Source organism: Coregonus clupeaformis, chromosome 6, assembly GCF_020615455.1.
Source record: "Coregonus clupeaformis isolate EN_2021a chromosome 6, ASM2061545v1, whole genome shotgun sequence".
NCBI lineage: Eukaryota > Metazoa > Chordata > Actinopteri > Salmoniformes > Salmonidae > Coregonus > Coregonus clupeaformis.
The window spans coordinates 18,767,071-18,778,990 of NC_059197.1; the positions used below are offsets into that span (position 1 = coordinate 18,767,071).

The window sequence follows — 11,920 nt, forward strand, 5'->3', positions numbered from 1 at the left end:
AGAAGCTGATTAAACAGCATGATCATTACACAGGTGCACCTTGTGCTGGGGACAATAAAAAGCCACTCTAAAATGTGCAGTTTTGCACACAACACAATGCCACAGATGTCTCAAGTTTTGAGGGAACGTGCAATTGGCATGCTGACTGCAGGAATGTCCACCAGAGCCATTGCCAGAGAATTGAATGTTAATTTCTTTACCATAAGCCGCCTCTAACCTTGTTTTAGAGAATTTGGCAGTACGTCCAACCAGCTTCACAACCGCAGACCACGTGTAACCACGCCAGCCCAGGACCTCCACATCCCGCTTCTTCACCTGCAGGATTGTCTGAGACCAGCCACCCGGACAGCTGATGAAAATGTGGGTTTGCACAACCAAAAAGAAACCATCTCAGTGAAGCTCATCTATGTGCTCGTCATCCTCACCAGGGTCTTGACCTGACTGCAGTTCGGCGTCGTAACTGACTTCAGTGGCCACTGGCACGCTGGAGAAGTGCCCTTCACGGATGAATCCCGGTTTGAACTGTACCGGGCAGATGGCAGACCATGTGTATGGCGTCATGTGGGCGAGCGGTTTGCTGATGTCAACGTTGTGAACAGAGTGCCCAATGGTGGCGGTGTGGTTATGGTATGGACAGGTATGAGCTACAGACAACTAACACAATTGCATTTTATCAATGGCAATTTGAACGCACATAGATACTGTGGCCCATTGTCGTGCCATTCATCCGACGCCATCACCTCATGTTTCAGCATGACAATGCACGGACCCATGTCGCAAGGATCTGTATACAATTCCTAGAAGCTGAAAATGTCCCAGTTCTTCCATGGCCTGCATACTCACCAGACATGTCATCCATTGAGCATGCTTGGAATGATCTGCATCGACGTGTACAACAGTCTTCCAGTTCCTGTCAATATCCAGCATCTTCGCACAGCCATTGAAGAGGAGTGGGACAACATTCCACAGGCCACAATCAACAGCCTGATCAACTCTACGCAAAGGAGATATCGCGCTGCATGAGGCAAATGTGGTCACACCAGATACTGACTGGTTTTCTGATCCACGCCCCTATCTTTTTTTTTAAGGTACATATCTGTATTCCCAGTCATGTGAAATCCATAGATTAGGGCCTAATTTACATTTACATAATTTAGCAGACGCTCTTATCCAGAGCGACTTACAAATTGGTGCATTCAACTTATGATAGCCAGTGGGACAACCACTTTTTTTTCCTCTTTTTTTTTTTATGGGGGGAATATATTTCAATTGACTGATTTCCTTATATGATTTTACTGCACAATGACCCTGCCTGCTAGTTAGCCATTGATTCAGTGAAGAGCCCAGTGTTATTTTAGCCTGCAAAGCACGCTTGAACAAGTAACTCAGTAAAATCTGTGAAATTGTTGCGTTTATATTTTTGTTCAGCGTATTTAACAGTTTTATGGCAGGGACACAGGGGCACAGTTATTGATCCATTCCCGTTTGAAACAGCACACCCCTCTACTAGAGATGAGGAGATTAGAAAGAGATCCATCTCAGTGGAACTTGATCGGCGTCCGTCTAAGCTGCCTGGAACCACAGTAAAAAGGGGCCTTCTTGTTCAAGCGTGCTTTGCAGGCTAAAATAACACTGGGCTCTTCACTGAATCAATGGCTAACTAGCGGGCAGGGTCATTGTGCTAGTCGAACAACGCTAGCGGGACGTAGCACAATGCACAAAGCAGTGGTGGATGACGCAGGTCTGGGTACTGTGTCGGTGCTCTGAGCGTAGATGCTTACGCAGACAGAAAGCCTTCACACAAACACATCTAGTATACACTTCCTCAAAATAGTCAGAATTCATCTAAGATAACTCAAGAAATGTCATTAATTTTGACATTTTTGCAGAGGAGACCTTATTCGCTCAATTTTGCATCTGACTAGGAGGTTTGGTGCAGTATTTCTCAAGAGAAAAAATGTGCATGAGGACAAGTCGTCTCTCGTTGAATGACAACAGGCACTTCATTGAAGAATCCCTACTGTTGACCAATCGCCGGCGAGGGGGACGTAGACTTCGGCTACCGACCTCGGCTTGCCTCAAGAATAAAATGTGTGCTCGAACAGCCGATAAAAAGTCCAAAGCGAACAAAAACGTCACATAATGTTGTCATAATATATGCACGAACTGTTCCGGCTGGGAAGCATGCGGACACCTTTATCCAATTATGATATTTACGTTTTTTAGTTTTTCTTAATTGGAAAATGTTCTATAACTTTCACTTTGAAAATGTGGAGTAGGTTGTGTTAATCTGTAGGAGAAAAACCCCAGAATTGAATGTCCTTTTAGATTTAATTTAAATGCAGCAAAATGTGAAAAAGGTTCAAGGGGGTGTAGAATTTCTATAGGCACTGTACGTAACAGCCCACTTCACCTTGTCTAGAGAACACTGCCTACATGACAAGACAAACACTTATCGCTCTCAACTGACTAAATCTTAAGACCCACCAGCCAGAGACAGACACACCACAACCCAATCTGCCACCTTTACAGAACTCCCAAACCGTTCCACCCTTATCATTCTACCAACACCACACTGGCAGCCTGGCTGTCACAGACCCTTTCTCCCTTTCCCTCTCCCACACCAACACACAGATACCCTTCCTCTCCTCCACCCATCCCCTCTCTGTGGTATGTAAGGAATGTAGATTTTGAGGGGTGTATCATCACACCCACCCCACCTAACTCTGTCTCCCTCTCTCCACCTAAATTAGCCCCCTTATCCATAAACTCCCTGCTAGTGTCCCTCACTGACTCCGCTCCCACCCCTTACCCATGTCCTGCTACCCCCCACCCTCATATAACTATACAACCCACCAAAGGAGGTGGGGCTTCCCATTCCAATCATTACATTCCAAAATGGCACCCCCTGAGGTGCAGTGTTCCCATCTCGACACTGTGGAATTATCTTCTTACATCACAGGAGGCTGCTGAGGGGAGAACGGCTCATAATAAGACAAGGCATCAATACAAGCTTAGCAGTGATAGTACCTTCAAACCATGAGTGTCTCAGAGTACAACGATCCACTTACTGTTACCTCAGGCTAGCTCTGTTGTCCTTCCATCTGAGAACCATTGGGGATCCATTCAAAATGCTGCACTTATAACAGAGCCTCCATTGAGCATTCTTTTAGTCCAGGACAAGGCTTAATCTGGGTCTGGGTTAGGGTTATATATCTCATAACTGAGTCTCAGTTGAGCATGCTTTTAGACCCAGACTAGGCTTCATCTGGGTCTGGGAAAACTGGCCCTAGTAGTTTTACTCTTCACATCCTTTCAGCAACAACTTGACAAGATGGCGCTGACAGACATGGCAGCTCTGCTTCTAGCTCCTAAGCAACTTTGAACAAGCATTTCGCTACACCCGCAATAACATCTGCTAAATATGTGTATGGGACCAATAACATCTGCTAAATATGTGTATGGGACCAATAACATCTGCTAAATATGTGTATGGGACCAATAACATCTGCTAAATATGTGTGTGGGACCAATAACATCTGCTAAATATGTGTGTGGGACCAATAACATCTGCTAAATATGTGTATGGGACCAATAACATCTGCTAAATATGTGTATGGGACCAATAACATCTGCTAAATATGTGTATGGGACCAATAACATCTGCTAAATATGTGTGTGGGACCAATAACATCTGCTAAATATGTGTGTGGGACCAATAACATCTGCTAAATGTGTGTATGGGACCAATAACATTTCATTTGAACTCCTTTAGTCTTAAACACACACTGATCTCAGTGATCAAGAGCCCTCTCTCTCTCACACACACACACACAGGAATGCAACATAACACACACATTACGCTCTCACCAAACACATACAGGTCCTCAAGGGGGCATTACAGAGGACCCTGCTTCATCACGGCCTGGCCGTAAACAAAAGACCTCTGTCTGTCCATCACAAACACAATACACAGCTACACTAAGACACATTTATTACAGCTCTACTCAGAATAACACATAGTACAGAATCACCCACTTAAAGTCCATACATTTGAATTATCTAAGAGAACTGGTGATGAGGATGTTGTGTGAGAGGAGTGTGTGTGTGTCTCCTGGAGTGTGTGAGAGGAGTGTGTGTGTGTCTCCTGGAGTGTGTGAGAGGAGTGTGTGTGTATCTCCTGGAGTGTGTGAGAGGAGTGTGTGTGTGTGTCTCCTGGAGTGTGTGAGAGGTGTGTGTGTGTGTCTCCTGGAGTGTTCCTGAGTGGCGCAGTGGTCTAAGGCACTGCATCGCAGTGCTAACTGTGCCACTAGAGATCCTGGTTCGAATCCAGGCTCTGTCGCAGCCGGCCGCGACCGGGAGACTCATGGGCGGTGCACAATTGGCCCAGCGTCGTCTAGGGTAGGGGAGGGAATGGCCGGCAGGGATGTAGCTCAGTTGATAGAGCATGGCGTTTGCAACGCCAGGGTTGTGGGTTTGATTCCCACGGGGGGCCAGTATTAAAAAAAATATGTAATCACTAACTGTAAGTCGCTCTGGATAAGAGCGTCTGCTAAATGACTAAAATGTAAATGAGTGTGTGTGTCTCCTGGAGTGTGTGAGAGGAGTGTGTGAGAGGAGTGTGTGTGTGTCTCCTGGAGTGTGTGAGAGGAGTGTGTGTGTGTATCTCCTGGAGTGTGTGAGAGGAGTGTGTGTGTGTGTGTATCTCCTGGAGTGTGTGAGAGGAGTGTGTGTGTATCTCCTGGAGTGTGTGAGAGGAGTGTGTGTGTATCTCCTGGAGTGTGTGAGAGGAGTGTGTGTGTATCTCCTGGAGTGTGTGAGAGGAGTGTGTGTGTGTGTATCTCCTGGAGTGTGTGTATCTCCTGGAGTGTGTGAGAGACAGCCCGTGACCTTAACCCCTGTTTTTCTCCCTGTCTATCTTTAAGGCCCATTGTAAGACTGCCCCCTGATGTGTGGTGTGTGTGTGTGAGGGGGATATAGTTGCCAGAGTTCCCCTGGATGCTGTAAATCAGTTACCTTCTGCCTGCCTGACTGAACAAAGGTCTGCCCCAGCCAAGGGCATGGTGCACCAGACACACACACACACTCACACGCACGCACAAAGACACGCACACGCACACACACACGCACGCACACACTCACACACACACACAAAGATACGCACACACACACACGCACGCACGAGAGGGTGAGATGGAGGAGTAGCAGACACCAACAGTAAGAAATAACGTTTCCATGATGTCTGCTCACCACAAATACTAGCACAATATACTGTACGTTTATGTGTACATTCAAATCTGCACGTGCACGTTTTTGTGTCACACACACACCTAACCTATAGGAGTGATGTACAGTATTTGGCTAAGAGCAGGTCAGGTGATAAACAACAGGCAGAGGAGGCAGAGGAAATGCAGCGAGAGAAAACCCAAACAGCCCAGACTGACCAAAGTGTCCAGGCCGGGTGGGTCCGTCTTAGTTAACTGGGGGTCTGACTATCTCACAGCAGGACAGGGGAGAGAAGGTCATGGGGTTTCTTCACCTTACTTAATAGAACCATGAGATCCATGTGGTTTTCATGAAAACATTCCATTGTCATCAACTGAATATGTCCCTGACTGTATATAGGTTAACCTGTGCGATTGCATGTACACAAACCACTGCATGGAGGTAAGTAGGTAACACACTATTTGACTGCACAGCATAATGGTATGTAGGTAGCATTATTGCATGTACACATATAGGATGGTATGTACTGTATTTAACACTACTGCATGAAAACCGGTAGGTAGGTGGCAGGTAGCCTAGTGGTAAGAGCGTTGAGCCAGTAACCGGAAGGTCTCTGGTTCGAATAACCGAGCCGACAAGGATAAAAATCTGTCTATGTACCCTTGAGCAAGGCACTTAACCCTTATTTGCTCCAGGGGCACAGTACTACTATGGCTGACCCTGTAAAACAACACATTTGGGTCACATATGACAGTATGTTTTGTAAGGTTCACTAAAAGTACAGCACATACCTATGTAGAACAGCATCTGTGTGTTGTGTGCATAACTGTAGCAGTGTCCAGCCTTATTAAGGTAGCGTTGCCATGGTGAGGAGGGCAGAGTCCCTCCCTCAAGTTACAGAGAGAACATTCTAAACCTCCAGGTTAGGACCACAACACATCCCTCTTTCTCTACCTCAGTCTACCCTTGCCTGACGACTCAAACTGAATTATTCCGCTGCTCTATGTTCGCTGCATACTTCCGTCTGAGACTGCCGTCATTGAAGTCATTTGTGGTGATGTCAAAATGAGGGGTGTTCTACAAAACAAAGCCATCAGCGATTGGATCATCTCTAACAAATCAGAGTATCAAAGCCAATGACAAATTTACAAAACAACGCTTTACCCACGGGTGTTCTGGCTTTGGCCCAACCCATCAGTTTCTGGGACCAATCAGAACGGTTAGAATGTGTTTGCATTCTAGAAATTGTCAGGGAGGTACTCAGAGTCAGACTCATTGCGGAGAAGAAACTAACGTCCGTGGGCATGACGTAGCGTTTGGCCAGAGCAAGGCGTTTGGGTAGCCAGGTAAAGTCTTCTCTTCTTACTCGCATCAAACTCTTATTTTCTACCTCTACTTGCCTCACTTCTCTTTCTCTACAGTATATCCATCCAACCCTCATTCTACACCAAGCAAACCTCAATCAAATTCTCACTCTATACCAAGCAAACCTCAATCCAACCACCATTCTACACCAAACCTCAACCCAACCCCCATTCTACACCAAACCTCAATCCAACCCCCATTCTACACCAAACCGCAATCCAACCACCATTCTACACCAAACCTCAACCCAACCCCCATTCTACACCAAACCTCAATCCAACTCCCATTCTACACCAAACCTCAATCCAACTCCCATTCTACACCAAACCTCAATCCAACTCCAAATCTACACCAAACCTCAATCCAACTCCAAATCTACACCAAACCTCAATTCAAAACTAGATCTGCTCTTTCTATGCCTTTCTGCATCTACTTAAGTCTTTTTTTCCTTCCATTGACCTCTCGACCTTTTCAACTCCCATTTCCTCTCTCCTTTACAACACAAACTAATATATTCATCTTCCTTTCTTTTGTTTCAATACCTCCCCTTCATTCCTCCTTTATTCTTGCCTACATAGCTGTACCTATCCTTTCTCCCCATGTTCATCCCTCCTCCTCTCTCCGTCTCTCCTCTCCTCTCTGCGCTCCGAATTCCTTTGCAGGTCTTGGCTTGTGAAGGAGGAAAGTGGAGAATTCCATGAGGCTGCTGTTCTCTCTGGCTCACTCACTGGACATGGCACAGTTGCTATATTTCTGCATGTCCTGTATATGCTAATCATGATATATTTAACACTACTATGTGTAGATCTACCTACTGTATATCTCTGTATGTATGTGACCTCATCGGAGGGAATGCTAGTGCTTTGTGCATATTAAGCCACAGAAGGTAGTTGGCTCAGGGGATACGACTGTTTGATGGAGCATGACAACCCCCCCTCAAACACACACACAGGAGCACAGCTGTTCACACACACTCCTGGCTTCCCTTCGGATTTCGGAGAGGATGTTACACAAGCCATCAACGGCTGTGAGGGGTGATTACGTTTGACTGTGACAGCAGGAAGTGTGTGTGTGTGTGTGAGAAGCAGTTAGGGAGCGAGAGGACAGTTGAGGAGGATGGTGGATGTGTGGCAGCAGTATTAGAAGATGCAGGTGTCTCATTCATTCAGCAAGAACACAGACTACTGTACAAACACACCTGACCTCAACTATATTGTATAAACAGGCAGGTGGGAAGTATATGTCCCTGAAGAGTGTTTCAGTACAGTAAATGTATTTTAATGAATAGAGAGAAGGAAATAGAGAAAGAAGAGAGGGGGGAGATGGCAGCACACCATGCATTGAGATGGAGGAGGGGATGTCAATCACAACCCAGCTGGATTGGATGATGGGGTCCAGATGAGAGAGAGAGACACAGTGCAACTGGCTAATTTAAAGGTGTAGGAACAGTAGGAACCAGTCCTTTTAGCTATCACTGTTCACCAAGGGGAGATCAAGTCATTTTATAAGCAGTGGGGGACACAAAGTTTTCATGGGACACAGCTCTTTTAATAACTTTTACTCAGTCATTGAGTTTCTTAGGAGAGGCCTGGTTGTGGAGTAAATAGCAGGTTGTCTAAAGGGCTGCATTGTTAAGGAGACTGGAGACTGACGTCAGCAGCGTTATCAGTGTTCCCCACCCACTACCTCAGAGGGGGCTTGAGAACAGCCCCTCCCCCAACACGGGGCAGCCTGGCCTGCTGCCAGATTAAAAATATATCCTCTGTTTCCCACAGTGCTAACAGACCAACTCAAAATAACATATCTTTCAAGAGAGAACTAAATACAAGTTAATTTGATTAGTAGATGATCATTTCAACGAGAAGCTACAGTAAATGGCAAATACTTATAACTATCTGTGTATAATCAGTGCTCCAAATGTTAACTTAATCATGATGTGTTTGCTAATGATCCTCGCTTTCTGCACTATTGAATACAGTGCAATCATGAGGCTACACACACACACACACACACAATAGTCTCCTATCATCACTCACAGACAGACAATTCAGGTCTGACCTTTCTTTCCAAGAAGTGCATTAACGCTCTGAAAGACAATTAGTTCTGCAATCATGGCCCCCCTCTGGGCGCACTCTTAAAATAGTGTGTGTGTGTGTGTGTGTGTGTGTGTGTCTGTGTGTGTGTGTGTGCAGCATTGGCTACTATGACTGTATGTCTGTATGAGAGGGCCATAGATAAACCATGCATGATTGCCATGTACGAATTAATGTGGTGGAAGTGTGTTTCTGAGGTCGATGAGTGTGTGTGTGCTTGTGTACTGGATGTGTAAATAAGTCAAGTGTGTGTATTAAGTGTTTATGCAAACAAATTGTCCCCTCGGAGGCACAGAGCTCTCTCTCTCACATGACTGAGAGAACTGCTCCATTCATGGCTCCAGTCACCCAGACCCTGTGTGTTAGTGCTCTGGGGGGCTGTGTGTGTGTGTGTTGTGTGTTGTAATTGGCTATCATAGCCAAAGATACACTGTGGTACACACACACTCCTGTTTGTGTCCCTGACGGTCCCCTGACCTGTGACATGATGACTCCCTCGTCTCCTCCGGGAAGCTTACTGACTTACTGACACATGGTGCTTGGGTCCCAGCCAGGCACTGATTCACAAAACCACCACCACTGCAAACACACACGTCTGAATCCAATGATTATTTAGACAATAATAGAGCAATGTGTGTGTTGGAGTGAGATGGTAAAAAAATAGAGAAACAGAGAGACATGTCTGAGTTGTAACAAGTGTCAATTCCATTGTCTTATCTTCAATGGAGAAGAAAGAGTTGGCCCCCTTGGGACTGAAGGGTGTGCGGACCACAAATGTACTCATCTCAGTCGTACAGTGAAAATAAGTCACACACTGTTTGTATCCACTTTAACCACTATAGAATATGCTGCCAAATAATTAGACCCGGCCTACTTAAAAATGCACTATGCAGAAATCTCTCCACCATTTCCTGGTCGCTAATATTCTAATAGTTTGCCTAATTTCAGTATATGTGACAAAATAAGTATAGTGTAGAGAATCATCTAAACCGCTGTGAAATATCTTTACCATAACCAAAAATATTGTATTTTCAGCTGTTTGAAGCTGGTGTACAAAACCGAAAGTAAAAGATGCAAAAACGAAACTTAAGAACAGGAAGCATAGAAATAGCGCACATAGGACAGATCAATCACTTCTTAGACTTGCTTTCAATGAGAATGACAGATCTATAACTTACTTTTCTATGTGAATTTCGTCAGGTCACCCAAAAAGTTACATATTGCAGCTTTAAGGGAGAGAATCTAAGAGACAGACATGCTCAAACTTGCATGAACATTTTAGTTTATTAAATATAAGTGAAACTGCATCTAAAATTGCATCACTTTTAATTCACTAATATAGCTAAAGGACAGGTAAGGTGTGTCATCACATTGGCTAGGCAATAACTATGTCAAAGTCTCAGACATGGGCTGCTTGGAATCATAGTCCTAGACCTAGGCATATCTTGTTTGTCACCAAGTGTGCTCGAGGGGTAGCCTATCCAAGTGTAGGCAGGTCTACAAGCTGACAAAGTGGCGCAATGGGCCTGGCGAAAATGACAAACAGTGTGCTACTACACTTACTTGAATAAGCTATTCATTAATTATTGGGGACATGGTAGACAGTCATCTATAACGACATTGACAGGCAGGCAGGCAGTCACGACTCAACTCCCGAAATGCACTATCCGCCGGTCAACCGCTCAATTCTACCCATCCTCTCCATAAACTTCCCGATTTTAAAACTACCGCGAGGCAAACGTCCATGCGACGTGCCCTATTTTACCACTCTGTCAATGTTCCTGTGACACTTTGGCATCGACCACTGCGGCGGGATTCCCTTCAGTTTGAGAACATGAAGGCATAGATGACATACAAAATAAGTCCTGACATAACCGACAGCAAAGAAAAGCAATGGTACCAAGTGTAGCCTAAACATGTCCCCATCGTGTCATCCGTAGCCTAGAGTCAACCCGTGGTTCTGTATAGGCTGAGATAAAGAGGGGAGCAGCAGCGGGATACACCAGGAGTAGGCTACACCGGGTGCAGAGGGGTGAGCGAGTGCGTCAAGCCCGAGTTTTAATGGCAAGTTACCAAACAAAATTAGAAAATGACACCCAACATACCCGACCCAGCTGCATTGTAAATAAATAGCCTAATAATTGTGAGACCAAAACATGTCGCTGCTTTCAAAGGCCCATATTAATAAAACGACTACAGTCCAAATATCTTTGGCATAGCCTACCTAACTCGGGTGGGTGGGGGGTTTGTAGTTCACATGGTCCAAGGTGTGGGCGATACTGACGGATGAGAACACTAGGGATAAGGCAGAATGCATCCTTGGGTGCTCAGAGAGAAAGCCAATCATGAAACTAGTTTGACAAAATTATTAAAGTAATCTTTTCACGACAAAAATGAAAATGTAGCCTATAACTTCAAACAACCATCTGGGTGAGGTCTCGATACAATGTAGCACTTCAAATCCACCTGACTCCTTCATGTAGGCTAGCCTACTAATTCGAGGTAGCGACGGAATTGTGCCAGGGACTTACCTTGAGTTATATTTTTGTTGGGAATAGGAAAATATCGACCGTACGAATGAGGAAATAGGCCTAGTTAAAAGTTGTTTTTCTCTCGATTGAATCCACAAGAACGAAAGTTCGGCTTTAGAATAAAAATATGCCTGTGCGTGGCAAGAAGATCCGTGAGAGCCCGCTGTCTTCTTCCCGCAGGACAATGCGGCCAGGTGGGCAGATCGGCGTTGGCTTCCTGTTTTTCAGAAGGTGAAAACCCGCACAGTTCAGCTGCTGTTCGTTTTTTTCTTATTCTATCCCTTCCCTTCCCTCTCTCCCCCTCCCTGCGTAGCCTACACTGTTCTTGCAGCCTAGTGCTCAGTTTCAGCCGGCTTTGCTTCTCCTATCTTCATGTCCCCGGCATGAAACTTCGGGGCCGAGGTTTCACCCGGAAACACAAAGTTCTGAAACCTCTCCAACTAATTGAGATGAAAGAAAGAAACGCGAGTGGAATTTGCCAGTTGAAACATTCCAACGTTGCGGATGGCGCGTCGATTATCCCGGTCCATTCTTTTGGGAGGGGGTCGCGTGTTGACTTGAGCCCGTCAGTATACAGGGCTTTCTGTGCCAGCCGGTGCCTGCCTGGTTGTGATGCTGTGTTAAAAACAAATAGGTACACTATGCCTTATTTTGCATGCTAATAACTGTAATGGCGGTACATTAATATATAGCTTAGCCGACTGT

At 45.4% G+C, this 11,920-nt stretch overlaps 1 protein-coding gene across 3 annotated transcripts in view; it reads right to left on the reverse strand.

Annotated features, from left to right (window-relative positions):
* LOC121567694 (phosphatidylinositol 4,5-bisphosphate 3-kinase catalytic subunit beta isoform-like) overlaps window positions 1-11,700 on the reverse strand; it is a 61,937-nt gene extending 50,237 nt beyond the window's left edge. For all 3 annotated transcript variants that reach the window (XM_041877914.2, XM_045218814.1, XM_045218811.1), the window contains exon 1: window positions 11,216-11,700. The gene's annotated coding sequence lies outside the window, so the exon portion shown is untranslated. The remainder of the gene's footprint in view (window positions 1-11,215) is intronic.
* Between the last annotated feature and the right edge of the window lie 220 nt (window positions 11,701-11,920).